Source organism: Rana temporaria, chromosome 11 (assembly GCF_905171775.1).
Source record: "Rana temporaria chromosome 11, aRanTem1.1, whole genome shotgun sequence".
Classification (NCBI taxonomy): domain Eukaryota; kingdom Metazoa; phylum Chordata; class Amphibia; order Anura; family Ranidae; genus Rana; species Rana temporaria.
In genome coordinates, this window is record NC_053499.1 from 121,891,920 (window position 1) to 121,897,919 (window position 6,000).

Genomic DNA, 6,000 nt, shown 5'->3' on the forward strand with positions numbered 1-6,000 from the left:
GAGCCGAGACCTACTCCGGCTGTCTTCGGGGAGAGTGACGTGCCAGGGCCGGCCGTCAATCATCCTCCCTCTCCATAGGCACGCCCATTCCCCGCGGGAGCCGAAATCTACGATGGACGACTACAAGGTGAGTACGGGTTAAAAAAATCGGGACAGGCATACTGTAGCTCGCGCTACAATGCCTGTCTCGATGGTAAAATGTGTCGGGGGGGGGGGGGGAACTACCGCTTTAACTCAGCCTTCAATTTTGCTTTTAAATGTCCTTATTTCTTCTGAGAAATCCTCACTTCCTGTTCTTCTGTCTGTAACTCCACACAGTAATGCGAGGCTTTCTCCCTGATGTGGAGTGTCGTGCTCGCCCCCTCCCTTGGACTACAGGAGAGTCAGGACGCTCTCTGTGTTGCAGATAGAGAAAGGAGCTGTGTGTTAGTGGGTGTCCTGAGTCTTCTGTAGTCCAAGAGAGGGGGCGAGCACGACACTCCACACCAGGGAGAAAGTGTCGCATTACTGTGTGGAGTTATAGATAGAACAGGAAGTGAGGATTTCTCAGAAGAAATAAGGACATTTAAAAGCAAAATGGAAGGATGAGGTAAGTGAAGGAGGACTGCACTAAGGGAAAGGAAGCTATTTAGGATTTTTTTTTTTTACCTTTTTCAACCCCTTTAAGGATTTAGAGAAGATCTGTAAAGAAGAGTGGACCAAAATCCCTCCTGAGGCCCCGTACACACGTCTGAGGAACTCGACGGGCAAAACACATCGTTTTGCTCGTCGAGTTCATTGTGAAGCCGCCGAGGATCTCGGCAAACCAAGTTTCCCCGTTGACTAACGATGAAATAGAGAACATGTTCTCTATTTGGCCCGACGAGATCCTCGTCGGTTTCCTCGGCCGAAAGTGTACACACGGCCGGGTTTCTCGGCAGAATACAGCTCCGATCGAGTTTCTGGCTGAATTCTGCCGAGAAACTCGTTCGTGTGTACGGGGCCTCAGATGTGTGCAAACATGGTAACCCACTACAAGAAACGTCTTACCTCTGTGATTGCCAACAAGGATTTCTCCACCAAGTGCTAAGTCATGTTTTGGTTGAGGATCAAATACTTTTTTACTCATTGAACTGCAAATCAATTTATAACATTTGTATTATGAGTTTTTTTTAGGATTTATGGTTGATATTCGGTCTCATTTTAAAAGACACCTGATGAAAATAATAGACCCTTCATTTCTTTGTAAGAGGGCAAACTTATAAAATCTGCAGGGATCAAATCATTATTTTCCTCACTGTATGTATACACAGTATTCCCCTTTCATTCTATATGTTGTCCAAGTTAAATACATTCATACAGTCCAAGCAGCAAAGTAATTTGCCTGGAACAAAAACCCAGATTTAATACAGATTGCAGTAAAATGTGTCTGCAACAGATGATATCGTCAAACTCATTGAATGACTCAAAGATATGAATGGTGCACAGTCAATCCATACACATTTCTTTCCAAAGAGGAGTGGCTTTGGCTTGCACACGACATTGCACTGGACTGCAGCCTGCCACATCATTTAAGGATGACTGGACCAATTTTATATTTCTCCTTTATAAATTAGGTAAAAGTGTCACTGCTTTCTTACAGTATATCATGTTCACGTCATTTTGCATTGTTACAGACACTAAAAGTGCCATTATTCAACTTTTTGGTTATCCAAACAAAGAACACTAGTGGGGATTTTTTTTTTTTATATATGGATTTTTGTTTTAGAATAAACATTTCTAGTAAACATCTATAAATTGTGTTCAGATCTGAATCGGAATACTCCAAGAAGAGCAAAATGGGTGTCAGAGGAACAGGGTTGGGCTGCTTTATTTTTGGGTGTTCCCTATGAACTGAAATTTGTAAAAATCTCCCATACAAACATGAATTCTTGTTAGAATAAGCTTTTAGTGCTTCTAAAAGAGTGATGTCCCTTGTATTGGTAGCTGTCAACATTTGAAGTTGGGGGATAGACACTTAGACCCGGATTCACATACGAGAGCGCATCTTTGTGCGGGCGTAACGTATCCTATTTACGTTACGCCTCCGCAACTTTTACAGGCAAGTGCAGTATTCTCTAAGCAAAGTTGCGGCGGCGTAGCGTAAATAGGCCGGCATAAGCCCGCTTAATTCAAATGTGGAAGATGTGGGCGTGTATTATGTAAATGTATTGTGACCCCACGTAAATTACACTTTCTCCGAACGGCGCACGCGCCGTCTGTGAAAGTATCCCAGTGCGCATGCTCCAAATTAACCCGCAAAAAGCCAATGCTTTCGACGTGAACGTAAATTACGAACAGCCCTATTCGCAAACGACGTAATCGACGGAAAATTTACCGCTTGCCCGACGTCCATACTTAACATTGGTATGCCTCATCTACGCCTCATATAGCAGGGGTAACTTTACGCCGGAAAAAGCCTAATATAAACGGCGTATCTGTACTGCATCGGCCGGGCGTACGTTTGTGAATTGGCGTATCTAGCTGATTTACATATTTCTAGGCGTAAATCAGCGTACACGCCCCTAGCGGCCAGCGTATATATGCAGTTAAGATACAACGGCGTAGGAGACTTACGCTGGTCGTATCTTAGAGAAATGTTGGCGTATCAGGCGCCAAGATACGATGCCTCAGACTCAGAGATACGACGGCATATCTGGAGATACGCCGTCGTATCTCCTACGTGAATCCGGGCCTTAGATATCAAAGCGTTCGTATAGAACAGCGGTCTCCAGTTTGGCCCTTGATTTTTGCTTGATTTTATCTGGCCCTTGAGGTGCTTTTTTATTCACTGGCACCAATGAAGGGCAGAATTCCTCCCAGTGACACAAATGATGGGGCATAATTCCTCCCAATGATGGGGCAGAATTCCTCCCAATGACACCAATGATGGGGCAGCATTCTTCCCAACGATAGGACAGAATTCCTCCCAATGACACCAATGATAGGGCAGAATTCCTCCCAATGGCACCAATGATAGGGCAGAATTCCTCCCAATGATGGGGCAGAATTTCTCCCAATGACACCAATGATGGGGTCCAATGACACCAATGATAGGGGATTTTGTACTCCTGGTGGCCACAGTCCGGCCCCCTTAAAGTCTGAAGGACAGTAGTCTGGCCCTTTGTTTAGAAAGTTTGGTAAAGAAGATGTGAACACATCAGCATGTGAATGTAACATTATTATATTTGCCTCAATTGCCCCACAAAGAATGTGTAGGACAAACATGTCTATCAGACCTGGTCTTCACGATGGATGCCCAAATCTTCTATAGAGCAGGTTGACTACAATCGAGAAAAGGTCTTCGTCGTTGCAATCTAGCATTATAATGCAGGCTTTAGTTACTTCATCATAGTACATAGTGATTCGCGATGAATCACTGACATGGATAGATGTGTTGGAAAGCCTTGATTAAAGTGTATTTACCATTAGAAACAGTAGGCCTATGCCTGTCAGCAGTGGAAGTGACGGAGGAAGCTTTTCCACATAGTTATAGGCAAGAAACTTTCCTACTATCATCAAAAATATACATGTGTGTAGGGTCATCCCTTTTACACAGAACATTTTCTTGTTCTATTGGTCTTAACCTGGCCAAGAATAAATATATATATATATATATATATATATATATATATATATATATATATATTCTTGGCCAGGTTAAGACCAATAGAACAAGAAAAAGTTCTGTATACAGTAAAAGGGATGACCCTAGCTCAGTTGGGATGCTTTCAGTGTAATTTTTTTGTGTGCCTACAGAGATGGCAATCTAGTCCTTGCCATGATCCTGACTCCACCCTGTTTAATGACAATGCTAAACACAGAGGAGTGTTGATGTGGGCCCGCATGAAAGATTTATCCTTGCATGTCCTGCAGACAATGCTATAAGTGTTACTAAAGAACAAAACATAGTCAAAACATGAGTGTTACTAAATAATGCAGAGGGAGTGTGTCCCAATTACATTCTGGCTATACAATTCCAACCAATTTCCTGTTACCGATTATGAGGTAAGAGGATGAAGTCAACCATAGAACAGTCGTGTTTTTTTAGCTTATTTAACTAAAATTCATGTGTTCCTTTTGATATATTTTATATGTATGGCTAAAGAAGAGTTATAATAATTAAGTACCGTATTTATCGGCGTATAACACGCACAGGCGTATAACACGCACCTTAACTTTAAGAGGGAAATTTCAGGAAAAAAACTTTCCACAGCCCCCTGTGTATAACACGCAGGCACAGTTTACCCTCTATTTTCAGGGTAAAAAAGTGAGTGTTATACGCCAATAAATACAGTAATTCAGTTCTAGTCTCCAGCATCTTGGAAATGTTTTTTCTTTTTTTAACCACGTTGCTGTAATCTTTTTTTTTTGCAAGCCTTACGGTTAAGATAGCCCATATCATCTTAAAATCTGCATATCCAGAATATTGAAACTGTGACATACTAAAGCTGGTGCACTTAAATTCTGGGGCAGCTGTGCATGGTATCCAATCAGCTTCTAACTTTAGCTTGTTCAATTATTATGCTTTGATAATAACACCTGGAAGCTTATTGGTTTCTATGGAGAGCTGCACCAGATTTTGAACACCCCAATTTTAGTAAATAACTCCCACTATCGCTATTTACTATGTTGTTAGCAACTGAAAGACAGATAAATATGAAAACTTTCTTTATTTTATACCCCACACACACACCTCTATTGCCTGCATAATATATTACAGGCAATACTTGCTGTCACAAATAAAGGGGTTGTAAAGGTTTGTTTTTTATTTTCTAAATAGGTACCTTTAAGCTAGTGCATTGTTGGTTCACTTACTTTTTCTTTCAATTTCCTTTCTAAATGTTTTATTCTTTGTCTGAATTTCTCACTTCCTGTTTCTCCTTAGTAAGCTTGCCCCCATCATCTGAGCCGTTCTTGTTGTGGGTTTAGTCAGCGTGACTAACTTATATAGCGCAACACATGCGAACTGAATCGCCTCTGGGCGCTGTATCCATTCCATGAGTGAAACCCTTTGACCTCAGAAGAGATGGGTTTTAATCTTTCTCCTGAAGGCCAAGTGGTCCAACTCCAATCGAGTGGTGGTTGGTAGTGCGTTCCACAGTCGCGGTCCCTGGACTGCAAACCTTCGATCTCCTTTGGACTTGTATCTGGCTTTGGGTATCTGGACAAGGTTTTGATTGGTGGATCGCAGAATACGATTGGGGTTGTGAGTTTTTATTTTTTCGCATAGATATTGGGGGGCGTTTCCATGAATACACTTATGCATTAGACAGAGTGCCTTGAAAGTGATTCTGTCTTTTACTGGCAGCCAATGAAGGGATCTCAGTGAAGGTGAGATTGATTCCCATGGTTTTTTGCCGGTCACTAATCGAGCGGCCATATTTTGAACGACTTGCAGACGAGCGATTTGTCTCCCCACAGGGATGTAGTCCCAAGGGATAGGGCGAGCACGCTGACTAACCCCTAGCCAGAACGGCTCGGCTGATGGGGGCAATCTTACTGAGGAGAAACAGGAAGTGAGAAATTCAGACAAAGAAAAAAAACATTTAGAAGGGAAATTTCTAAGGAAAAGGTAAGTGAACCAACAATGCACTAGCTTAAAGTGGAGGTTCACCCAAAAACTCAATTTTTAACCTTAGATTGGGCCTAATTACGGGAAGGAGAATCGGGTGTTTTGGTTAAAATCAATGCAGTACTTACCTTTTTTGAGATAGATGTTCTCCCACCACTTCCGGGTATGGGCTGCGGGACTGGGCGTTCCGACTTGATTGACAGCCTTCCGACTGTCGCATACAGCGCGTAACCAGTTTCCGAAAGTAGCCGAACGTTGGTGCGCAGGCGCCATATAGCGCCGCACCGACGTGCGGCAACTCGTGACGCGCTGTATGCGACCGTCGGAAGGCTGTCAATCAAATAGGAACGCCCAGTCCCGAAGACCATACCCGGAAGCGGCGGGAGAACATCTATCTCAAAAAAGGT

The 6,000-nt window shown here is 42.8% G+C and overlaps 1 protein-coding gene across 1 annotated transcript in view; it reads right to left on the reverse strand.

Annotated features, from left to right (window-relative positions):
• Positions 1 to 6,000, reverse strand: part of KCNK4 (potassium two pore domain channel subfamily K member 4) — a 59,942-nt gene that overhangs the window by 53,238 nt on the left and 704 nt on the right. The gene's annotated exons all lie outside the window — the stretch shown is intronic.